The sequence below is a fragment of the Grus americana genome, chromosome 6, assembly GCF_028858705.1.
Source record: "Grus americana isolate bGruAme1 chromosome 6, bGruAme1.mat, whole genome shotgun sequence".
Classification (NCBI taxonomy): Eukaryota; Metazoa; Chordata; class Aves; order Gruiformes; family Gruidae; genus Grus; species Grus americana.
The window spans coordinates 21,539,603-21,566,700 of record NC_072857.1 but is presented as its reverse complement, the minus strand read 5'-3'; the positions used below and the strand labels follow the sequence as shown (position 1 = coordinate 21,566,700).

Sequence of the window (27,098 nt, the reverse complement as noted above, 5' to 3'; positions counted from 1 at the left end):
TTGCCAGAGTTAAACACAAGTATTTTGTGACCTTGTAAAAGCCCGACACATGTATCTTTTTAACTTCTAGCTCTTAGTAAATGCATTCAGTTTTCTGTTAATAACTGAAAAGAGGTGCAAAGAGGACAATAGAGTGATCCATTGCTATTTTGCTACTAATTAAAATAACGGGGTATTTTGTGTCAGTTGTGGGTTAACCCCAGTAGGCAGCTATTTACCCATTTCCAGGAAAGTAGGGCATCATTGTGCGCAACAGCTGGGAAAACAAACACCTTAACTCAGAATGTTCCCCCTTCCTCCTTTTTCCCCCCAGCTTTATTGCTGAGCGTGACATCATATCTTATAGGATATCCCTCTGGTCGTTTGGGGTCAGCCGTCCTGGCTGTGTCCCCTCCCATGTCTTGTGCACCCCCAGCCTGCTTGCTGGTGGAGTGGTGTGAGAAACAGTGATGGCCTTGATGCTGTGCAAGCATTGTTAAGCTCAAACATTGGTGTGTTATCAACACTGTTCTGGGCACAAGTCCAAAACACAGCACTGTACAAACTGCTATGAAGGAAACTAGATTTATCCCAGCCAAAACCCATACAGTGTCTGAAGGGAAGGGACAAAGCGAACAGGCAAAGGATTAATGCAAGAGATAGAAAATAGATGGCTGCAATAGCCTGACCAGAAGAGATCAGAAGTTCCTGTGTGAGCTACCAAGCAGTTGTGACTTGGCTATAAATACTTGGACACAGTAAAGCAAGTAATAGACTGGCCACTAGCATGGTGTGTATGCTTTTGGCGTACCTTCAGTGATTATCATGGTCAAATATGCAGCCTTGATGTTATTGAGGACTGGGCCTGTGTATGGATCTCTCTCACGCATTTCTTCTGCAGTTCTCCTGTAGCACATAGCAGAACTGCACTCAGTGCTCTTTGTTTTTATGTATGTAGAGTGTCCTCTAAACTTGTATAAATATAACAAGCAAATGCTACTTCTTTCTATGAGATATGAGGCTTGAGTAAAGTGACATTTCACCTCTTTGCTTTGCAATGTAGGTAGCACTATTACGTTGTGCTGAAGGTCAGTGCAGTTTGTTCTTGTTTGCCTATCAAGCTGAAGAGCAACTTCATGCCAAGCCTGCGGTCCTTTACAGAGGGCTAAACATATACATAATTAACTGTAATTTTAGTGTAGCTCCTCAGGTTGTCATCACGAAAACTGTCTTGGGTTTATTCTTTAATACATTGATTACAATAGATTATTCAGCAGCAGACAGAACCAGGCACAGCTGAGCAACTTCTGCCATGCTCCCTGGCATCAGGACCGCTGTTCATAATTTTATTTGAGAAGGTGAAAAATGTTCTAATGATAATGCTGAACTTGATGATGCAGAAGGTGGGAAGGGAGAAAAGAAAGACTTATATCTCTCTGACAACTGATAAATCCTGTTTAATCCTTCCAATTTATTTTCTTATCTTTCAAAAGGCTATGCACATTGTCAATGTTTTCCTTTTTTCCTTTAAATTTATGCAGATAGTTATTTTGCTGCATCTCCTACCTTGAGGGTCCTCCCCTTTTTCTTTGCTAGGTTCCTCCAGTTGTCATTCCCATAACTTTTTATGTAATCCCTGTTCTGTTCTCACCTCCAAGATTCCATTCAACTTGAGTTTGTACAGGGAATTTTGCTTTTAGTAATACAAGCTAAGGTTGTTCCACTGTGTTTCCTTCTTGCCACCTTTCCCCTTCAAAGTCTGTATGTTTTTGAAGTCAGCCTTCTGGAAGGACATGAAACACCACAGGCAATCATAATTTTGTGTTAATGAAGTTATTTGTCAGTGAATTAAAATTCAGAAGTGAAGTTTTCAGTTAATTAAATATGAAAAATTACCAAAAAGTGCAACAGGGCTTGTTATTTTGATATTAAGTTCCATTTATTTGACACTGCATTGTCAGCTTTCAGTATTATGTAGACTTTCTGCATTAACAATAAAATCTAAAGAAGAGTGAATGAAAAGCATGTTCTGATCAGTTAACCATGGAAGGCTAAAATCCTGTAATTTTGCACTTGTCTACAAACCAAAAGTGATTGACTAAATTTTCAGGTTATGGTCTCATAGTCTCAAGTAGCTGGAAATGAAATAATTGCTGCTGGAACTATTTAAATGCTTTGCCTGTGATCTAATTACTTTTGCTTTAAATGATTATGCCCGTTCCTCATTTAGCATGCCCAATGCATCCATGATTCATTTTGTCCTCACGTCAGGATAGATTAAAACGTCGTTGCACTCTGAAACAGGAAGTTAGGACTAAGAATGTGTCATTTATTTGAAACTCAAGTAAATGGTATTTAGGTTAACGTCCAGCTGGTTTGAAATAGGTCTCTGAAGGCACAGTTTAGGTCTGGTCTAGGCTACAAGTGCTGCCTCCTGCTGCCATTGAGTATTCCCTGTATTTGTGCAAATATTCTGCACTTTGCGGTAGCAGTATACAGCAAATAGAGAGCATGTGCACTGGGTTGTGTACTCCACCCTAGACTGTGCTTTTATGCACACTGATACGTATCCAGTTGCTTTGGTTTATTTTCTTCACAGAAAATGTATGTGCCATGACTGAAAGGATACAGAACAGTCCATTTTAAGGTGAAGAGTGGGGGAAAGGAATAATAATGTCAGCTACTGGCTGGCAAAATGTTGTCTGTAAATTAATGCATTTTGACTTTTTGTGTGGACAGATGGTAGGTTAAGGCAAACCTAAAGATATTTCCTCCTATGATGATTTTGTAAAGCAGCATAGCAGATTGTCAGTTCGTACGCTGTTCTAATGGGATAAATTTTTTGACTGCTGGGTTGTTGCATGGTGCTAAAACTACGTGAATTGTTGCTCAGTGCTGTATCCTGGTGAATCAATGTTTGCAAGTATCTGCAATCATACAGATTGGATTCCTGAGTGATTCTGCCTGTGAAGGATAGTAATTTCTGGCATCTTAATCTCCCTTCTCTTAGTGCAGTTGTCTAAAAATAAAGGCCATGGTTGTAATTAATTTTGTGAAATCCAGCATGCAACTTTTAACTTGGCTGAGCTCTGTGGCTCCATCCAGCCACCTCCTGCCCCCAGCTCCCATGGAAGATAACTTTCCCTGCTTGGTTCCATTTCAGTCCCTCTAATGGTGCTCTCCAGCTCTGAGTAGCTGAAGTGCCTTCTGTTTTGTCCGTTGCCAGCCTCCTTTTGCCGATATATAAACAGGTTGCTATTTGCTCGAAGAAAGAGCTTGATATGCACTTCTGCAGTGAGTCTTGGAAACATTACTGTTCAAAGACAGCAGCTGAAGTACTCTCTGAAACTGAGAAGCCCTAACACCCACCTTGATGGGACTGACTCTGCACATTACTTTGAAATTTCAACCTCACTGCTGACCCCTATATTGTGTCAGCTTTTGGGTTTGGAATTGAGCCTTGGATCGTACTTGTTTCTGAAGGTATATTTATAACCAAAGCAGGAGAATACAGTTATTTTAAAAGAAAACCTCTATCAAATTTCTGGGAAGGAATGGATTATGTTACTAAGGACTCTCCAAGCCTCTGGTTTTTGATTATGAATAAGAAAGCAATATGAACAGCAGCTGACTTGCTGATCTCTGTCTTCACTTAAAAGTCAGAGCTCAGGCATTCATTTAGAGCACTGAATACTTTTTTTCACTATACAGTTCTTCTGACGTTCACAGTTAATATTGATACTCTGTAGGCTAGAAATATTACTAGAGAGAGAATGCCTCAAGGCTGATCCTGCTTTGAGTGGAGTTAGTGGAAGTTTAACCATTGCTTGTAAAAGGAGGAACACTACACCAAAAAAGATTTATAATTTAAACGTGTTTAATGGTTGTGTATCTGTATGATACAGACTTACACTATTTAGAGTATATTTTAAAAACAGTCTCTCTTATTTTCTAGGGCATTGTCTTGTTTTTAGTCTCTATATAATTAGTTTCTATTTATAGAGCAGATCAAGAGAAGTAGCTCACAGATGTCAAAATGATGCATGTTTTCTCACATATGTGTTTTCTTGCTTTCACTTTATGCAAATACTTTATTATTAATGCTTTTTAAAAGACCACAGGAGGTATATTGACTTCAATTTTTTTCTGTATGATTAATACTAGCCATTTGTTTTTTGCTTTCATTTGTATGTACTTCAAACTCTGCCATAGAAAGGAGAAATGGCCTATATGTATTTAAATATACACATAAAGATTAAAAGAATAGCAATCCTAATTTTTTTTAGTCACCTACATCACTATAATGGATCTCTAACATGAAAGTTCTATTTTAGAAAGTGCTATTACCAGCGCTTGTTTCCATTTTTCATCTTGGAAAAACATTTAATTTCCAACTTAAGTTCTCGCTACATATTTTTAAATTCCCTTACGTTATAAATGCTCCTTCTATGTCTCAAGAAGTTAGGTAGTTCACTGCTTTTGACTCAATAAAATTCTGACAGGCAGTTGTGCTATTGAAATTTTGGTGAAATAACATGTGAGGCTAAAAAAGAAGTGATGACTAGAGTTACTATCACCCTAGTCAGAGTTGTGTGTTTAAATGTACGTTGCTGTGAACTGTACTCTGTATGCTAGTATTCTTGTATATTCTATTCTGTATAAATTCAGAATCACTCAAAAGTCCTTTGTAGCTGCAAATAAAATGTAACTATTCCCTTTTAATATGATGCTAATAAGGAAGTGGTAAATGCATTAAAGTATTTAAGGCACGTAGGTATTCTAGATACTGTGTTAGTATAGAAAAGAAAGACACCATGAATATTGAGAAACTTAAACTGTGAGCCTTTTCACAGAGCAACAGCAACCTCCCCCTTCTCAACCTGCGAATGACCTCACTTACCACACTACCTCAAAGATGAGATAATAATGGAATTTATTTATAGTATCCCATAGAACAAATGTTTTTAGTAGTGGCTTTTGTATTTGTGTTATGCAAAATTTCTCAAAAAATTAAATTCAGCCTTTATATTGTATCTTCCATCTTGGATTGTAAATGGGGAAGGGCTTTGTTAGGTTTTCTTTTCCTGTTAAACACATTTAGTGTAGAGAGTCAAATCAAAATCTTTAATCATTAACAGGCCAAAGAATTGTTAAAGAATAAAAAAACTTAGGCAACACAGTTTAATAAAAGTTATACTATCCAACGAAATCATATGCATTTATACTGTTGTATTAGCTATAAAAATATAAACCAGTTTATAATATCATACAGTTACGTAGGTACTTACCATTTTAAAAGAAGCATTAAGTGGAATCGGTTGAAAGTCCCCAAGGTGTAATCAATAATTGATTAAAATGATGAGCCTTTGATGGTATTATTTTGAAGTGCACAATCTGAAATTAGAGGAAATTTACTGACAGTTTTATATTTTGTTGAAAGAAGGATTGCTCAGAAATATATTAACAACAAAATCAATGTCTGTTGCCTTCTACAGAGTACAAGGAAAGTGATTTATTTTGAGAATGTCTTTCAGCTGGGTAGCTAGGTAACTTACACTGTGCTACACGAAAGAGTTTGGATTCCATTTTGTGAAGCAGGATTCCAGTGCAATGAGTGAAGGAAACAGATGGAGTAAGAGGAGGACAGATGGGTACCAAAAAATTACAGCTACTGTTTTCAGTACCTGGCATTAACTGCCATAAATCAATTTATTTTCATTTACTGAAACAGGAAAATCATAGATTATGAAGCCAAAGCATTACGGCGCCCAAATCCCACTCTATATTGAAAACATATATTTGTAGTGGTTAATAAGAGTTCTAAATGGGCTACATCTGAGAGTAAAATTTTCTGTAGGCAAGAACTTCACCCCTAGTGCAGTCATTTCATTCTGTTAGGGAGATTTAAGCATCTCTCTTATTCAGCAGGGGGAGAATTTGTTGGTTATTCTGCCATATTATACAGCTGTACGGCTTTTCTTGGAGACCAGAGGTGGGTTACTGAAGTGATGCAGTGAGTGCTTCAAGCAGCCTGGGAAGGAGCTGAACCTGAAGAGCCCAAAGTAAAGGCTGAGAGCACAGAAGGCCACTTTCTCTCCTACAGCAGCCTTGAATTGCAAGACATGAATGGTGGATTAGAAAATCAAAACAAATTTACTATATATATACACACCAGCAGTCCTTATCTGCTACATGGCACAGCTGCTCTGTTGCATACTTGACCTTGACTTAATTTGATCATCCCTGTGGTTAAATAGGAAGTTCAGCTGTGAGCCAAATAATTTCTTAACACCACTCAACCCACCAGTAACTGCCAGCTTGTTGCTGATACTGTTGAATTTTTATATGACCACCTGTCTATTAGAAATTAGATGGTGCCCATCCAGACAATTAACACTTATTTTAGTGTCTTGCAATTAGTGGATTTTCAAAATTGTAGAATACAAATGGAAATCATCCTTGTATTCAAAATATGAGAGAAATGAAGAAAGATAGGTCAGAATATGTAATTGTTCTCATTCTTGTTGAATTTATATCAGGAAGTTTTCTTGTGTAGAGACACTGCATGAATAGTCACTATCTTTTGGTGCAGCAAGGGCAAAAGTACGAAAAACTCTGTAAATCAAATATCTTGGAATTGGCTGTTAGATTTTATCCCTGTTCCTTTAAAATTTTCCTATGAATAGTTTGAATTAAAAATTCACAATTTTTTTTTAATTTCTAATTGAAAATTATTTATTTTAAGGGTTAGGCTCACTACTTTTGTAATAAAACATAAATCAGATATGGTGTTTTGTCTTCAAATGAAAAAGGAATGGTTAGACTTTATCCCTCAATCTATTAAATGCCATTTAGAGGTTAATGTGGCAAAACCTGAGGTTTTTAACTTTGTTACCTGATTGTAGATTCCCTTCCCTATGTTATCTCATTCAAGGTGAGCATTGCAGTGCAGGCTGTCATGAGTGCTAGAGGCTGGGTTACAGTCTTCAGCCATAAACAAGTCCTGTTCAAAACTCATCATCTTCTCCTCCCACCTTTAAACAAATCTCTGTTGGGTTGGGATGTGGCCTACAAATCAGGCAAATAGTTGAGAAGGAATGTGGTGGGATAAACAGGAAGGAAGATGGTTTGGCTTGGTTTCATAGCTGAAGCGGAAGAGAAATCATTGTTTGGTTTCCTTCAATTAGAAAACATTAGTGATCTGAATCTGGTTTCAGAACTGCTCTATGCAGATGCAAATATACTAGTTTTATTTTTGTTCCATTACAATTTTTTGAGTTGCAGAAACATTAATACAATTGCCATTATTTTTTTTTCACTAGGACTTCTTATAAAATTCCATATCTCCATAGCCATTGAGCTTCTTCCCTTCCACCACCAATCAATGCTTTTCCATTCTGTGTTTGGAATAAAATAGATATAAAATATTATTTCCTTTAAGCAGGTGGGAGATAAACTATACTGCTTTTTTAAGCCATCTATCTGAAGGAGACAGTTTAAAATCTTTACCAGGGTCAAAACCGTGAGGAACTCTTTCTGATTTTTATAGTTTAAAGATAGAAAGAAATTATAACTTAATCATTTTGAAAGCATAAAATTGCTTTGGAAATTAAACTCAGACTGGAATTTACTATTTACTACTATGATTCTTTTGAAAACAAGCTTGTAACACACAAAGTAAGCACTCTTAAATCCCCATGAAAAGTAATGGCCACTCATAATTCTGTTCTAACAGATAACCCTTCAGCCCATTGAAATCTGGCAGTGTGTAGTGTCAGGAACATCTTGATACTAGTATGGAAGAACAGTATAATTATTTTGATCTGTATAAGTTAGACTCGAAGAGAAGATTATCTAGGGAAAGGGAAAAGGCCACGTTGCTGTCAATACTTAGCAGTAAGTCTAAATGATGTGCATCTTTGTTTATATTTTTGATTTGTATTCAGCCCAGACTGAGATTGCCCTTTCTCAAACTGCTTAATCACTTTTAATTCCCTAGAGGAATGCTTTTAGAAGAGAGGGCAATCTTGTACAAGGCTCTTGCTGATAACTAAATTTGGGGCTTCTTGCCCTGATGTGGAGAAAGAACGTGTATGCACTGCAGAGAAGAGGGCTCTCTGTTAAAAATCTCCTGGCAGTCCTCAGCTATTATGCACTGAAGACTGTTACCCACATGCTAAGGCTAATCTAAATTGCAGCAAACAGGAGATCTCTCTAAAGTGGTCAAAACTCAAGTGCTCGATCTTGTTTCTCTGCACTACAAAAGATGGGATGCTAGTTTAAATGCTTCCTTGAGCTGTCATCCTGGTGGTTTTGGTTCCACCATTCTGCTTGGAGAGGGAGTCCACCATACATATTAGCTTATTAAGGTAATAAAAGATGATGGTGAAACAGCTGTGGGGCATACATGTCCAAAAAAAAAAAAAAGTCACAAGCTTCTGTACAAGTACAAATGGGAATAAATGCCCAGTATATTTGCTGCTTTTGGAGCATCTGTCAAGAGCTGAGTATCCAGCAGAATTCCCAAATAGGAAATCACTCGTACCAAGGAATTGTTTCTTTCCATATTTTTGTCATCCAACCATTTCAAAATGAGCTGAGCTTCGTCATCTACATTGCAAGTTGAAACAAGTGTATTCTGTTCTCTATGTATATGCAATACGTATGAATTGGTCTAATGGATTAGTTCAGTTACTGAGATCAACCAAACAGCAGATTCCATTCTATATATGAAATTAGAATCTTAAGTTTAAGCTGTAGGTATCATTATTTCAGATAATGTAAAACCTTTCAAATTAGTTACTTCAGTCTGGTTTCACTTCAACAGTGTACATTACTACAAATGAGAGGGTGTACTGTGAAGGCAATAGCATAACCTGTATAACTGCTTTAAGAATATTCCAGGAAGAGTTTGCAGGGCCTGGGAGTTTGGAATCCCCACCTCAACTTTGCGTGCCTCAATCCAGGTGTGAACGGCTATGGGAAGAGTACGGTGTGTGTTTCAGCCATCCTTCCCACCAGGACCATGCTAGCCAGCAGTCAGAAAGCCCTAATACTTTTACTGGTAGAAAGTAACTACAGAATACTAGGTATTGTAGTACAAAAGGAAAAAAAAGTTATTCTTTCTACTACGAGTGAATTGAATGGTCTGTAAATAATACTTTTTCTTTTCACCTTGTGTGCGCTTGCACAAAAATGCTGCTACTCAATTGTTCTGAATATGTCTTCACTTAATTTCAAAGCTCAAATTAGTGATTAGCAAGAACCTTGGGCTCCGCTTTGCTGTTCCACTGTTAAGTAGCAGATTAAAAAAGCAGCTTAAAACTCAATGTAACTGGTGATTGTTAACACTGTTTCTGCTTGTATCTTTGGGGATTCTCACCTACTATTCTTAGTTACTGATTCCCGGATCTTCAAAATAATAAAAAGGCCCTGGGCAAGCACTTTTCCTCGTGATACTGATTGTTCTTATTGAAATTGCAGCTTCTTTGTGAGGAGGAAGAAGGAAGTATAAAGGCTTGAGGCAGGTTTAGCTGTGACTAAAATCAGTTTAAATCAGTTGGCAAGGGCTTGAGCAAATGGAGGGACAAGCTGAGGGAATGTGTTTAGGACCATAGAATGAAAAATAAACAGAGAAAACCAGAAAAATATAGCAAGGAATATGATGAAGAAAAGAGTGAATGAAGGTATGAAGGAGCTTAAAGGTTGGAAAGACAACAGTAATTAGAAAAAAAACTTGAAGAAATAGGATAGCAAAAAACCAGAGGAGCACATAGCAAGAAAACAGAGAAAGTGCAAGTGTGAAAGGGTTGGGACTAAAAGAAAGGTTTTCTGAAGATAACGCCTATCTGTCAGTCTGACTTCTTTTGTTCTAGACTCTGATTCCATTATTCCCCACCCCTCATATATCCTGTTGACTTGTAGGCTTCTCTCCCAAGCAAACCAGCTAGATGCCTTCAGGAGAAATTGTGGTAAAATCAATAAAATTGTATGGTTTAGATTGCTGTATGAGATGCAGAGGGTTTTAGTTCCTATATCTATACAGTAAGAACATGGCAAATCTATTCCTGCTAGGTCTGAGCACTGCGGGTATGAGCTGCTGCTCACTAACTGCCCTAGGAATTGATGCTAGTTTCTTCCGTAGAGCCCACCCCCTACCCTCCCAAAGAGTATATATGTGGCTTTAGTTTTTCCAGCAGTGAGTTTATATTACTATATGTGTAACAAACTATGTTTAGAGGTCTGTAAAATGTTTAGATGTGAACGTGAATCTCATCTTCTATAAAGATGCCTTCAGTATATTAGAAGGTACTTATTTGTCCTTGTTAATTTAACTGTTCTTTCCACACTGGTAAATAAGCCTCTTTCTTTCTTTTCTTTCTTTCTTTCTTTAAAAAATTTTTTTTTTTATTTCTCACTAAATAGTCACATGAAAAATTGCTGTGATTTAATCAGGAAACTTTCAGTAAAGGATGCAATGTCAAGCTTTTTGGGGGGAGAGAGGAAAGTGGGTGCAGCATCCAGAATTATTTCTAGAACATTGAAGAAGAAATAGGATAGGGAGTCTGGAGACCGTTTTTAGAATATTTAGCTCTAACAGTTGAGTATTAATAATTCTGAGTGATAGAAACAGGAATCAAAGCACTTTGTGGTCTGTATATTGTTAGTATAGGACCACCTGTGAATGAGATAATTTTAAAAATAGCCAGTTCTGAATTTCTGGTAATACTTTCTTCTGACTTTTGACAACTATTTTAGCACTATAATGAATTATGTTGTTTTTCCTTGAGTAGTTTTAAAATTTCTATATATAAAACCTCCTCACACAGGTGCAAATACAAAATACTGGGTATATGCACAAATGTTAACCAGACAAGCTTTGTGTAAGGAACCTGATTTTGTGATAACGAACATTCTGCAGAATGGCTATCATGATATATTCTCCTACTTAGCAATAGGAGAGGGATGTGTAACTAAATAACTCATTAGAATGATGAAGATCATGTTTAAGGCATGTTCATTTTCCTTACCCATTTTTTTCCCCTAGACATCTAGCTCACTAAAGAATTTATCACTGCAGAGGATGATGTCTAATGTATAACTTGTTTTATGCCAGCTATCTTTTACAGGCATTTGTGCTACCTTATTCCCTTGACTCCGTCTGAAAGAAAAGGCATAGGATCATATGTCATTGAATGCTCTAGCATGGGAAAATAGACATTCCAATGCTTGGCTTTTGCCATGCATTTAACGAAGCCAGAGTAGTTCAGTAAGCTTCACTACTAATATTTTTAGGCAAACAGGCAACAGTTATGACCGCTACGATACTTGCTGTAATTTAAGTTAAAATAAATTTAAGTTAAAAAATAAACTGTTGAAGAACTAGAAACCACTGGCTATGCTCAAAGCTTTCATTTTTTAGAATGAATTGCTTTGTCGTTCTTATTTTCTATAGCTGTTTCTGTAAACCTAGAATTGAATCTCAAGTGTTGATTTGTTCTGATGGTATTTCCATTTGGAAATGTCAGATATTTCAGAAGAAATTTTATTCCTAGAAGATCTTAAATTGCAGACCTATTATGGAAATTTTATCCTTGCAAAGCTGAATGGAATTTACCCAATTATAAACCTTAAACATTTTGTAAAATGCCTATATTAAAATATGGCCTCAGAGTTAGTAAAAAAAACCCAAAAAACCCACCAAACAAAAAAACCCCCTGAAGCTAATCTAAACTGATCTAATAAAGAGTATTGTGTCTGTCTGTATATGACAATGTGAGGATGATAAATTCTACTATAAATACCCATTTCTTTTGTAATGACTGCTATATATTGTAAGTAGGGCATCTGTATGCTGCCTGAAATTAATTCCTTAGTAGCAGCAGCAAACTTTTGACCTCTTTGTTAAATAGCTGTTCATTGCAAAGTTCATGCCACCCTTACTAAACTGAAGCTGTACTGTATTTAGATTAAATAATGACCAAGGTCCAGTCCTGCAGCCCACAATTATTTGAGTTATTTTTTTCTTAGTGCTGAAGTCAGCAGAACTTCTCATCACAGTCCAGGGGCTCAGAATTGGCTCCTCGTGTTTGTTGAGCACCATAATTCCATGCCAGCTTGACTTCTAATTATGTTCCCTGACGTCTTGCTAAGTTTTTATCTGCTTTATACTGCAGCGACAAAGGCTGAGTATATTTTAAACAGAGGCTTATCATAATGTTTTACAGTCTCATTAAAACTTTTGGCCGGTCTAGTCTACAATTTCATCTTTTTTTAATGTATTTCCATCTTCTCTATATTGCTTACACAGACTGAATTTAGAGGAGACTTTACTTCATAAAGCGTCTACTTTGGTTACAGTCATTTTACACTTATTTCATCATTATTGCATGAGATTAGTATTGAGTATATAATTTAGCTTGCTGCTTGCTCTATGTTCAACCAAAACACGAATTTTCTGCCATACCACTTTCATTAAAAGAAAAAAAGGAAAGCACTTAACAATGAGAAAAAAGACAGGTAAAAATAACTCCTTGTCCTTTAGGAAAATGCATTTTATTCTTTCTCTCATCTGAAACAGTTCCCCTTAGAAATATTCTTGAGTTGTCTGTTTTCCAGCAAGTTCTTATTCTCTCATGCATCCAGTCTAAAACATCATTTTGCTGCTTTGTGAAATTGAATCAGACTTGCAAAATTCATCATCATTTAGAGTTGTAAATAATGGTCATCCTCCTATCCAGTACTAAGTAATAAGCTCTCAATGTTTCACAGTGCTGGAAATAAAAATAAGGTCTGTTATGTGTTACAAAAAAGAAAGTTCTTAAGTGTTCATTTAAAAAAAAATTAGAAAAGTAATTAAAAACACTTAGGAGAGTTTTCGAACAGTTAGTGTTTGGTGCCTATCTTTATACATCTCAAATGTATGAAAAGAAATCGCTGTTGCTGCTTCTGCAGTACCAGAAATGAAATTCAAAACTTGTTTACACAACCAATAGTTCATTCATTTCATATTAAAGGAAACTGGTGCTAACTGAGCATTATTCTAGATCTAGTTCTCAATCAGTCCCTTCAATTGCTCTTGAATCTTTGAATCCTTCTCCCATTCTCTTCCCTTTTAGAATTCAAGTGTTAATGAAGCAAATTAAAAAGTCTTGCATCTCTCAGAACAGTTAAATGTGTACAAATATGAAAGATGTTTCTGGACTCTGATACCTTTATGGTGTATTTTGGGAGCAGAAATTAACTGGTGCTTTTTGTGGGCTTCACAAGCAGTTCTGTGCTGTATCTTTCCTGTAGTTTGTAGAAAAGATTGGTCTTTGAGAGGACTTCCATTCAGGAAACAATTTCTGCTTAGTATTTCAGACCTTGTCTTTGGATGTGTGTGTGTGTGGTGTGGCTTCTGCTATTATGTATTTTGTAGTATTACACCTTTTATTAACTGAAGGCTTATCTGCTTATCACTAATTCCTATCTGAGTACCCCACATTGTACGACACCCTAGGCCTCATTAGCAAGATACTTACTATTTTTTCAGAATAATTCATTGAGTATTTACTGTGATGACCCAGAGGCTAAAGTGGTTCCTATTCTGAATAACTTAGTTTATTCTAATATTCTCTTCATACCAATTCTGATTTCATATCTCTACTCCTTGAGCTATCTGCATCAATTTAATTTTTGTATGACAAAACACTATACACATCTGTGCAGGTCTATAAATAAAAAGCAAAAGCTGACATTTTTCACCTCTATCAAATGTATTTCATACCCTTTTTTCTGGTATGCTTGCTATTAAACTTCTGTCTCTTTATCACCCATCTGTATTTCCCATGTCCCTCTTCCCCTTTTCTGGCAATTGACAGAGTTTTCAGCCGCAGATGAAGTGTAATACACCATGACTCTCTTCACTATATCTACCTCTGTGCTGATGGGTTCACACAGGCATTGCAGATACTTTTTGTGCTATGGCATATAAAATAAACTGTCTACAGTCATGTATGTTTGCTTTCACACATATAAAGTACTGCTTATTTCAAGCAATATATCTAAATATAAGGAGAAAGTTGTGGATCTCATTAGAATCTGTCTCTGAAGTGAAGGCAAGGCTAAAAACCAGAAAGCAATGATGGGCTGAGATCATTGGCAACTCAAAGCTCTCAATGATCTAATCAGGCCACTTATTACATAATGTCTGTAGCAGTATCTAATATATTTTAAGAGCTCATGTTATACTTGTGCATGGCAATTGTCCTACGTTTATAAAATTCAGCTGGACATTCGTGTTGTCTATTTTCAAGACTCAACTATAGCCAGCCATCTGGCTATAACTGGTCAACCAGGACTGAAGACTGGTCTCTTAGCCTGACCAATAGCTGCTGACCCATCTGGTGTGGGAGCGAATTACACTAATTGCTCTAGGGCACTCAGCAGGTTGCTTTTGTTTTTACTCACACGCATATTATTGTACCTCATCCTTGTCTTGTGGCTTGCTTGTTAGTCCTACTCTTTAGACCCTCATTCCTGCTCTTGTTCCTAGATCTCCCACTTGCAGTACAATCCTCTTTGGGTTTTGCTCACTTAGCTTCCTTGCTGGCAATACTCTTATTTCTCAAGCTCTTGCATGCCATGGTTTCTTCAGTTCTTGACTTAAGATCATCTTAGATCTTTCATCTATGAAACAAAATGAGAAGTTGAGCAGAGACTTTGATGACAATTTCAGTAAGAGGCTAGACTTAACACTTAGATTACTGTTGCAAAGTGGTCTGTCAATTTCTGATGCTCCCTGTTAATGTTGTTGATTCATGCAGGTTTTTTATAATTTTACTTTTATTGTGCTTTAAAAAAATAATCTTTAAGCCCCATAACACCTAAAAGTGTGGTTTTAATTTACAACCAAAAGATATTAAGGCTTCCTTGTACACACCTTTGATTGAAAGACCTGAAACTGAAGACAAATGCCTCATAAAATATTGTTAGATTTTTATCAGAATCACAAATTATGGTGAAAATACAGTCTGTTACACCAAACAAGCTACAGGATTTATCAATCCAAGTATAGAGTTATGGAGAAGTCAGGGAAAGGAATAGGCACCTTGGGTGTCAGCAGAAATGGTTGATGCATTTCAGTTTGAATTTTATTCACATTTAGCAAGATATACAAGTAAAGTAGGGTCTCTGGGTTGTTTTAAAATGTAAATATGCCAACATTTAAAATAGGTGGTGTCGTATGAGAAGATGGAGAAAAAGCCAACAAATCCCCAGTAGTGAGGTAAATCAGCATGCCCTTAAGTGGTAACAGATATTTAGGAGTGCGAGATCATTTTTTGTGTATTCATCCTTTTTTACTTCCTTTTCCAGAATGTTGGGCAAAATCCTACAGAATTTTGTCTTACAGCAATACCAATGATGTAGGTTGTAGTTACGATCTGTTCAAACAACTAGTGAAATGATGCAGGGCTTTTAACTGGACTGCAGTACTCACTGATTTTCTGGTTGTAAAATAACAAAATAGTCAATGGATAACTAAACTAAAACAGAAAATTCTAGGTCAGAAGCCCTGAATAGGGAAATGTCCTAAGTAAAGAACAGCTCAGTCTAATCTTATATTTACTTCTAATGCACAGGAGTGTAATCCTGTCATTTAGATGAAAATAAAAGGCCTTTTGTGTACATAGGCTAAATCAAGATTTTCATATTACTGAGCTGCGCTGTAATTTTAGCACCAGTGTTGCATGTGAATAAGTTAGCTTTTGGTGTTTTAAGTCCACGAGCTGAACTAATTGTCCACCTTTGTTTAACCATAGAATGGTTTGGGTTGGAAGGGACCCTAAAGATCGCCTAGTTCCAACCCCCCTGCCATGGGCAGAGACACCCTCCACTAGACCAGGCTGCCCAAAGCCCCATCCAACCTGGCCTTGAACACTTCCAGGGAGGAGGCAGCCACAGCTTCTCTGGGCAGCCTGTTCCAGTGCCTCACCACTCTAACAGTGAAGAATTTCTTCCTAACATCTAATCTAAATCTACCCTCCTCCTTCAGTTTAAAGCTATTGCCCCATGTCCTATCGCTCCATGTCCTTGTAAACAGTCCTTCTCCAGCTTTCCTGTAGTCACCCTTCAGGTACTGGAAGGCTGCTCTAAGGTCTCCCTGGAGCCTTCTCTTCTCCAGGCTGAACAACCCCAACTCTCTTCATAGCAGAGGTGCCCCAGCCCTCTGATCATCTCTGTGGCCCTCCTCTGGACTCGTTCCAATCTTTCCACCTTCTGCCCCTATAAATCCTTTTCACATTGTTCCATACATGCAGCAGTAACCTTAGTCCCATTAAAAAGCAGAAATCTATCTGGAACATATAATTTCAGTATATGGCTTTCATACTCATGTGCATTTGTCACTTACCTTTTTACACTTGCTTTTGAAACTACACCAGGTTTAGCAGCTGGTGCTTTTAAAGTAGGAAGTGCTGGTCAACAGAAGGACCCTTGCCACTGTGTTTATTTCTGTGCATTGTGATTGTTTATAATACATTTTAATAAGTTTGAAAATATACTTCCCTACCAAACTGTTCCTTCCCATTTGGCACCCTGTATCTCTGTCTCACTCTACCACAATTTTGTTGCTTACAGAACTGATTCCATAGTTTTTCCTCAAATTCCTTCCCAATGATTATGCACAACAGCAGAATTCAGCCTTCAATTTTTATCAAAGAAATGAGACTTAAGCAATCACGTCATCTATCTCTTTTTAACTTTTAATTGCATGCTTAAATATTTAACCATAATTTTTGGCTGGTAAATTCAGCCAAATCTGAAAGAATGATAGATTTCCTAAAGACCACACACACGCTTTGTGAAAATCATCAGCATGAATAGAAGAGAGAGACCAAAATTACATTCCCTGCTAAGAGAATGAAAAGAACAACTCAGTGACTATACCTTCTGTTTTCTAGCAGCTAGCTGGTAAATTTTAATATACATACTGAACACTGTTAGTGGCAGAGATGGGGAGAGTCTCTTAGGGCAGTGGGACAGCTAAGGATGTTGCTTTTGAAGATATTTCTGTGATATTCCCATGGGGTGCAGAAGCATTACCTATTATATCAGCATATCTCTGGGAATGTTGGCATTTCTTTTTAGTTATTTTTACTACTATGTGGTTCAAGTCATTATTTCACTTAACAAACTATATTAAAGATATTTAGGAAACTTATCTTAAATCACAATTTCAAATGAGAAGAAATTTAGCAGGCTTTACTACGCATTATTCATACTCCCCCCCCCCCCCCCCCCAATCCCTATGTGGACAAAACTGTTTGGAGAACTAGGGAGAGATCTTTGAAATTTGGAAAAATATATGTATGTTAAGTTGGAGGTAAAAATAACTGCAATATTACTTTTTAATTGCAAACATCATTGTCCCTGTCTGATACCAGTTCAATGCATGGCATTCTTCAATTTTACAAATGGAGGCAATATCACAAAGCCTGACAGGGTACAGTATAGTGTAGAGCAGTGTATAGTGTACAGCATCAGTATGGATGCAGTGCTCAGGTTTATCCTTAAAAATACATATCTGAAGGTTCTGATTCTTTAGATTTATCTGTGATATTAGAGTCTCATGGGTGCCACCACACAAGCTTGTAGTCTGTAGGACCAAAATGTAAGATCAGACTCTAAACAAAGAGAAAACACAAACCACCACTGGAGAAAGAAGAGAAAACCTTAGTTTAGGGCTGCCTTTTGCTTTAATACTTTGATAATGATTTGATTACTAATTTTTTTTGTGTGTGTGATCTAGCATTTATTGTAGGCTTGTTTTGTGTAACAGCCTGCTGTACTGCTGATTGTTATTCATATTAGGTTTTTCACTTCCTATTTTTTGGAAGCACTTTGAATACCAAATAGTAGCAGTCATCTGTCAGATAATAGATAGGAATCTGGGATTGTAATTAAATGTAGCTACAGTACATGTACTTAAATACTAATTAAAAGGCACTGACTCTGAGATCATAATCTGAGTGATTATAACTAGATTCAATTTATGAACAGATCCTGTCCAAATAAGATTTTGTCACATTCCTAATTCTTGTCTTGCATAAAAATAGCTAAGAAACTCACTCCTTCCAAAGAGATTTTCTGTCTTAAAGTTCTTACAACATAAAACAAAGCCTTTTGAAAGATTTGATCTTCCAGCATTGGAATGCTATTCCAAATTGTTCTTGTATTAGTTTGCCATGTGTTTCATTAGTTTCACGAAGACTTTACTAATAAGTATATGTTAGATGTGACACAGGAAACAAGACTATATCTAAGCTTCCCAGAACTTCTCATTATAAGAGTTTGCATTCAGTTGCTAGGAGCTTAGCCAAACTTTTAAAGTATTTGGGCTGAAATATGGGTTTGCATTATGATACAGACTTTAATTATGTGAGGACACACTCTTCTGCAACTCATTCCCTGCCTGCCTCATTCAGGTCACAAGATGGATAGTACTCATTTAACGGGCAGTTTTCCAACATGTCATTTAAAAATGTGCTTCATTCAGTTTGCGGCCCCCTTGCCTGCTGCAACATTCAAATCTTTCTCTGAATACGACGCTATTGATTTCCTCATAAGAGTGATGGGCTCCATTGAAACTACAATACCTCAGAGTTCACAAACGGTACCGTCTCCATTTTATAATACTCTTGTGAAATGAGTGGTTATTATTATTTCCGTTTTACAACGTGGTACTATGGCACAGTAATATAGCCTCAAAGCACAGACCAGTTTGGGGGTCTAATGCAAAATGATTGTCACCTTCTTTCTCAAAGTACATAGTTTTCAATATTTGTCCAGAGCTGCAGTTTTTAAAACTAGCAAGTCGATTCATTTTTAGCTATGAATTCTTAAAACTTCTGCAAACTTAATCCTTTGTGTGTCAGACTGAGTGCTCAGAATACACAGCAGCTGCTTGTGAAAGTTTCGACTGAAGCGATTTGCCTGGGATCATGCAGGAATCAGTGGCAGATCTAAGACATTTCAGTTCTCCACTCTACTTTCTTTAGCATAAAACCTGAGCCTCCTTTCAATTTCTATAACAAGGGAAAGTGGGTTTACAAACATCAAGGTCATTCTCAACACAGCTGGCTTTTATCCTCTGAATGTCATCTTTCCTGTGCACTGCAGTGACAAGATTTTCTTTTTAAATTAAAAAAATGCTGATGCTTAATATTTTGCAGATAAGTAGGAGTTAGCAAGACATATGTTAAATTATGTTTTGGTTTTGGTCTTATTTAAGTAATATTTAAATCTCTCTCACAATCTTTGTTCTTGAGCTTAGCTTAAAACCCCCATTGACATTTTAACTCCTGTCACTCGCAAAATGCACGTGCTTGGGATCTATGTTATGCAGCCCACACCATAATTTTAAAATTATATCAGTATTGGATTGACCTGATGACTGATTTCAGAATTCTTCTCTGGCAAGATCTGCAACACATCTTTACTGAAAAAGTGGTTTGATAGTAGAAGCTGGGAATTCCTGAATAAATTGACTTTTTTTTGTGCCGTTCTATTAAGGCCAGATTTTCAAATGGGCATCTTCTTTAACATCATTATATTAGAAGTTGTTTTCAGAGATAACTACCTACAGAGATTGCTGGGAAGAGGGTGGAGATTGTGAATACATCTGTTTAAAAATAAATAAAAAATGTAAGAAGCCCACTTTTGAAAATTGGGAAATACAGAGCCAAGAGCGTGTCTTTATGAGGTGGTAAGGGGGACAAGCCTGCTCTGGGAGCTAGAAGTTAGGACATGGTGGCTTTGGTGCTGAGGCTGGTTTAACCACTGCTGACCATGTGGTCCTGTCCTCATGTAGTGGAAGATAGCTCTCTCAACTGTATTGGTTGAACTATATGTTATTGTGATATTGGCATACTCACTTGAGAAAATAGTCTTTTCTGGAGAGTTATTTTTAACCCATGGCATGGTTTATACCAGAATTTCACAAGCAATTATGGTACTAGAAAGGAAAGTGAGGAACTTCTGAAGCAAGCTTTTCACTGAAGTCCATTGATTGTGGAATTATGAGTTAAGCATTGCAACATCCTAAATCCTGTCTGTCTGTGTGGTTAGGTGGAAATGCTGTCAGTTCAGGTCAGGATTAACATTTTGTCTTATCCAAATCCACTTAGATGGAATGTGTGTTTACGGCAGCAAAACTGAGCTATCTTCCTCAGCTTTTATGACATCAAGCATTGAATAAATTCACAGGCAGTATGTGGGGGCTTTCCCCCCCCCCCCAACTGAACAGTGTATTATATTAAGGGTATGTGCATTTAGGGACAGACAACCGTATACCCAAGATATTACATTAACCTAAATTAAAGTCCAGGAGAATGAGTGTCACAAACAGAGTAAAGAATTGTTTATGCTCTGTCATTGGGACCATATGGATATATGGTCAGCTGTGATCCAACTGAAGAGAAATCTGATGCAGGAGATAAAAGTGAGCAAACTAGTTCTGTGCATGTTGTGTTTTTTAGAACTCTCCATAATGTATGTATAATTCATCTTTGATGTGTCCCACAAGAGTCAGCAATAAGGCTATGTCCTACACTTCATTATGAACCACAATAGCACAGGGAGGCATGACCATGGTCGTGAACAGGTTGTTCACTACTCTGTGGGTAAATTGAGTCATATCTCCTTAAAACCTGACATTTTATTCTTAATAGGTGGGCACAGTGGATGGATAGAAAGACTTCAAAATTACCTTTTTTTTTTTTTTTTTTTTTTAGGAAAAAAATCTATTGTCTTGGGGAATTGGAGTGGCTAATTTGTTTTGTTCATTTGTACCTCATGTGGTCTTTGCCATCTTCTATGCCTGATTCATTCACCTCTAGGTTACTGGGGGAATGGAGTACATTAAATAAGTACAAAGGATGTTCTAAACATTAAATGTCAGTAGGAAGCAATGCTTGAAGAAACCTCAAGCGTTAGGCAGGATGAACAGTTTTCCATTATTCTTTAAATGACAGAATTATAATTTGTGGTTTATTACAGCTAAATGGAGACAGTGGTATAGAAAATAAATCGGAAAATCATACCAAACTGCACCCTCAAGACTAACGTTGTCTTTCAGTCCATCATTCAAAATTTCTGCTATTTTTCAATTTTATGTAACTCCTCAGTTTTATAAAACTTTGCCTTTTCATTTTGTATTCATCCTTAGTCAGCTTTTATATGAATATAACCACACTCTTAATAAATGTATGTGTATATTTAAAAAAATTAAAAGGAAATCTTCTTGCGCATTTAGATATACTCATAACTGAAGGTGAAAAAGAGGAAGAACCCTAATGACTCTTTCTCAGTAACAATTTTCATGAGAATGCCTCAAGACTCTAATCAAATGAAGAGATTTTGTCCTGCTGAGCAGCTGTCAGTAAGAAGGTTCTAAATTAATATTAAATGTCTTTCAGCAAATGTTGTCTACATCTGAATAAGAAATCTGATTTTCTGTATGATATTTTAATAAGAAATATTTGTGTAGAAGTAATCCTCCATCAGTAGTGTTTGGAATTATTCAGTAGATTGCCAAAAGGAAAAAGAAATAATTTAAATGATGTAGCGTTGCAAGGTGACACGAAATTATAGACCTGCAGCAGTGTCAGCTAGTTGGATATTATTAAATTTTGTTAAGCTCATAGAAGCTTGCTTTAATGGTGAGGAAAGAAGACTGCAAAATTGAAAATGTATAACTGGTTACAAGATTATTCTGTTTTTTGATAACCCAAGGAAAAATAACTCTGTCCTCTAAGATTAAAATCCCAAATTGTCTTTGAGATTCTTAATAAACAAAATATAATTCTTCTTTCTTCCAGTGAAGCATGCACATGCATTCTGTGTGTATTCTTTGCCAGCAATTAGAAGTAAGCTTGGTAGAATGCTCTTTCTATAATCAGTGTCACTTATCTACATCTCTGTGTCAGTGTTATTGCAGGCTTGCTAAAAGGTTTTTGAAGGACTACTGACAGATTTAGACTGTCTTGATGAACCTATCCTGGCAACACAGAGAAAAATGCATCTCAAGAAGGTTCAATTCACTGGACCTCTAGAATTTATTTCAATGACATTAGTGTTAGTATTCACAGCTAACTCATACGTTTCTAAAGGGAACCATAAATAGGAACAAAGAGAAGAATCCCAAAGTATCTATTTAGTTTTTAGTATGTTTTTATCTCCACTACCTGTTGACATGAAGTAGCCAGCAAACTCACCTGAAGAAATCCAAGCTAGTAGGCCTTCAGGTACACATAGTGTATAATTTTTTTGGGAAAGAGATGCAAATTCTGACTTCTTGTGACTGAACAACTATATTTGTCCTGGAAGTCTGTGTGTTTTTTGGGTTTGGGTTTTTTTTTTTCTTTAGTTTAAAGGGTAACCACAATAGAGTACTTTTTCTTGACCTTACACGGGCACTCACTAAACCTTCCTCTTGCTTAAATAATGAAACAGTGATGTGCCTCTTCAAAACAGCTCAGAAATTTGTTACAGGATTCATTAGCATTCACAATGTCTTAAAAAACATGGTATGAACACTTAAACCGATGACGACAAAATCTAGAGCTAATTTGCTGTGGTGAGTTCTAGCTGTGGTACCTTCCTATGACTTGGGAGCTAACATTAAGGTTGAGTTAAAACCACCCATGTTAGAAAAGCAAGCTTCCTTGATGGGGCACTAAAAAATCTGAATTTTCAGAAAATGCAGCAACTAATGCTTGGAATAGTTTATGATGTAGTTGGCAGCATAGTTTCTTAACTGTGGCTGTCCCTGTATCATGACATATATTCCACTTCCCTATGGGAGTGCTGTATGTGGTATTGTCTGTGGATTCATCCATACCAAGACACTGCATAATAAAAGGGAAAATCTCAACTCCTAACCTGGGAAGAGAAAGACCCACAGCTGTCTACACACAATATACCTCTGAAGAGATAATCAGAAATGTAACATGTGAATAGATTTCCAGCTGGAAAAAGACATTCACCTTTAGGAGACTAGAATAATTTTCCATATTATTGGGGGAAATAAATTGGTGAGGTAATAGCTAGAGAATATGTAAAATTTGTAAAAGGAATACAAAAAGCTCAAATCCAGAAAAATATCCAACCCTTCCCTCCTGATATTTTTTTATGATTAAGTTACATCCTAATTATTGTATTTTTCTACTATTCTGGATCAGTCTTGTATTCCAAATGCTTTTTCATTCTAAAGCAGTCTTCCCATTGCACCATTTTCATTTTGTAAACAAAAGCAGCACTAGCACAAAGATCAAAGCACACTGGTAAGAGAATGTAAGTAGCAATTCCAGTAAAATTTGAGATCTGCCTTTGAAAGAAAGATATGGCTGAGTTGTCTTAGTACCCACTAGTGGAAATGGAGCAAAATTTTTACAAATTGTTATGCAGTTGTACTGTTTTTTAGAGTTGTTTCCCAAAGCAGCAAATCCTGAATGATTTCATTAAAATCCAGTGAACTATTAATTCTAGCAATCAATGAATGTTGAATCAAACCATTTCTAGTATTAACTCAGTGCCTCTGAGTTCAAATGAAATTAATAACCATTGATGGGTGGGTCAGTGTAAAATTCATCGCTCTGCAGAAAGGCCTTTGTGAGTTTGTGTGTCACTTAAGTAGCATTAGAACTGAAGTAAGATTTATGTTCTCAATGCTACTATGTTGAGTGCTAGTTTGATGTGTGTTGCTGGGTAGCTGTGTGAAGTTAGGCAAACATTTTTACCTCTCTCAAATTTGTAAAGGGGCTCTGCAACACTCTAGTGCCTTTCAACAACGCAAGGTCTCTCGGATTTATTATGTATCTCACAATAGTTGGTGTTTTCCTTAAAGTCCCAGCTGCTAAATCAGAGTCTCAAAAAATTGTTGAATCCTAGTGGTTACTGAAAGAAGTCTGAAAACATGATCAAATGTATGTGAAGTCTCAAAAATCTGAAATCAAATAAAACCAGAAAAACAAAATGAAAAGGCCTTAAGTTCTTGGCATGTGAAGGGAGTATCTACAAACACTTGGAGGTCAGTTACGTGAAGTTTCTGGGGCTATAGGTGTGTGATGTGTGCACTTTCATTTTGTGTGCTTCCCTTTTACTCTTCTCCTTCCCAGTAAAACCCTAGCGGCTTTCGAGTTGCTCTGCAATGATGTAGTACTTAGATGATTGCCATATTGCTTTCAGCAATGCTTGGAATACTTGGAAAAACAGGGTACAAGAAATGTGCAAATGAAAAGGCATCTTCTTTTGATGCTACAATGCTCCTTGTTTTCAGTATGAGGAGAATGGGATCTTCATGTTTGGTCATTTGAGTAACAGCTCAATAACTGAGACTGTGCTATCTTTTATTGTTAGACTTAGTTGGTCCTGAAGAAAAATTATCCCCTGATATTTGAACAGATTTTAAAATTCAGTTGTTTCATGGTGTTTGCTTTTTATGAACATTCTAGCAAAAAACCAGGAGTGTTCACAGAAGAATACAGTTTAAGTTCACGCTGGAGGAGAGGGTGTTTGGAGAACACATACCGGTTATAAGAACAATGTTCAGGCAAACACTGAACAAAATCTAATATATGGCTTAGGTAATTAGTTTCACAGACTAAATTTTGAATAATAAACATTCATAATGGGAGTGAGCTACAAAAGAGGAACTGTTTGCAGAAATTATTCAGCAAATAGTTGCAATGAATAATAAATACAAGAAAATTGTGATCCACTCATAGGCATTTCATTGGTAAGTAAAAAAGGCAAAAATTGTCAAGTAAATTATGAATGGCAAGTAAATTATTAATCATTTCCACAAATTTACTGTTGAGAGATCATGTGTTGACTTTGAAATGACTCAGAGTAGGTATGTGATTTCTTCTCACTTTTTTTTTTTTAAATTTATTTTGACATGACAGGTTCTGAGTTCAAAATACAGATACTACTCACAGGCGTAATAGACCCTAGTAAATCACAAATCCTAAGCACCATATTGCTCTATTAAAGGCAACCATATGTAAAGGCATTTATCTAATATAAATGAATGGGCATGTTTGTCTTCAAGCATATAAAAGTGCTGGTTGACTGTGCTGGACTATTTAGGTATCTGAAAGTAAACATAGCACCAAGTGGTTGCTGGATACTAGTTTATACCAGAGACAGGTAGCTGGTACAGGCTGGCTAGTCACGGCTAATGAATGGGAATAGCATAGCATGGCATGGGTGCTTATTTTTCAAGTATCACATAATATGATATATTAATTTCTGGTAATAATAGCATGTATAGCTGCATGTTTCAGTGGGCTTTAACAACATGAGCATACAGCTCTGATTTTCACAGAATCACAGAATGGTTGGAAGGGACCTCTGGAGGTCATCTGGTTCAGGTCTCCCTGCTGAAGCAGGGCCAGGTTGCTCAGGACTCTGCCTAGATGGCTCTTGGGTATCTCTAAGGATCGAGATTCTACTTCAAATGCAGTTGGGCTTTCATGCCAGAGGGGTAAATGCTGCTGCTGGCTTACTACTTTGGTAATAGGGATCCTTGCTGGATCCCTAACCATCCTAGGTAGATATATCCTACTTACATGCTACAGAGTAAATATGGTGATATTTATGGATTGAAGACTGTTGCAGGGAAATTGGAACTTTTGTGTTATAAGGAAAATTACTTGGTTGTCTGTAAATGCGAGTACACGTCTGTATTGTAATGATTTCTCATTGTTTATAAAGTTTTTGTGGTAAATCATCCTGGAAATTAGGAAGATATATATTAGTATTTATTAGACAAAAACACACTTTTAAGAACAGTAAAAGAATTTCATTATTTGAGTCACACATAGTGAATGTAAGCTTACTAAAGAGAAACCCCATCTACCTCTTCATAATTTTTCCAGTATCTTACATAGCACCCTGATCAGGGTACCAAATCCTAAATAAGACTTTGAAAATCACTGCACATATGTAATTAAAAATGCTTGTTTTTCCATGACAATGTTTATCAGTAGAAATTATTTCCAAAATGTCTTACTGCAATAAACTACCCAGGAATTGGAGCTTTACAAAAATGAATAAATAGTAAAATAACATTCCTTTGGAAACTTACAGAATATTAAGTTTGTGCAAGAGTCTATAAATTTGTCTGTGCTCATCTACTGCTGGCAGATTTTAGGGGTTCTCTCACAGTTTTATATCCAATAAAGTGAAAATGCAGTTTTGAGAGGATATTCCTTCCCACATATCACAAGAACATATGCTGTTTTTACAAATTACTATATTACTTTCAGACCCTGGTTCGTACACTATTGAGAATAAATTTGAGTGTTATTAACCATATATCTATATCACACATTTGAGAGAGTGATAAATGATAGTTTACCACATGTCCTTGAGATCTAATTTTTTTCTCAACTTCCAGAAGCATCTATGCCATTCCAGTGCCCAAAAGGCTTTTTTTGAAAGGTTTCCTTTCTTATGCTTTTTATATCTTCCCATTTTTAAGACACAAATACTTTGATTCTTCGATGAATGTGTTCCATGTCTATTGCTTTGGGTTTCATGTCTCTACACAGTTTAAGAAGGAAATAGCAGATTACTTGAGATCTTGTACATTCTTCCTGCTTTATGCCAGTGAGCGTTAGGTTAGAGCTGCTTGAATTTGATGTTTAATAGGAAGGATGCATGTTGTTGTTAGCAACCTAGAATTCTATCCCTGTGTCATGGTTTAATCCAGCTGGCAGCTAAAACAATCACACAGCTGTTTGTTCACTCTCCTCTCCCTTGTGGGATGTGGGAGAGAATCAAAAAGAAAAAGGTAAAACTTGTGGGTTGAGATAAAGATAGTTTAATAGGACAGAAAAGGAAGAGAAGAAGAATTGAATATACAAAACAAGTGATGCACAGCACAATTGCTCACCACCCAGAGCCAATGCTCAGCTAGTTCCTGAGCCATGGGTCTGCCTCCCAGCCCGCCCCCGCCCCCCCCCCCCCCCCCCCCCCCCCGTTATATACAGAGCATGATGTCATGTGGTATGGAATATCCCTTTGGCCAGTTTGGGTCAGCTGTCCTGGCTGTGTCCCCTCCTAGCTTCTCG

The 27,098-nt window shown here is 36.7% G+C and overlaps 1 protein-coding gene across 11 annotated transcripts in view; it reads right to left on the bottom strand.

Moving 5' to 3' along the window:
• B3GALT1 (beta-1,3-galactosyltransferase 1) overlaps nt 1-27,098 on the bottom strand; it is a 212,259-nt gene that overhangs the window by 56,665 nt on the left and 128,496 nt on the right. For all 11 annotated transcript variants that reach the window (XR_008577690.1, XM_054830419.1, XM_054830421.1 and 8 more), the window contains one exon: nt 5,268-5,373. The gene's annotated coding sequence lies outside the window, so the exon portion shown is untranslated. The remainder of the gene's footprint in view (nt 1-5,267; nt 5,374-27,098) is intronic.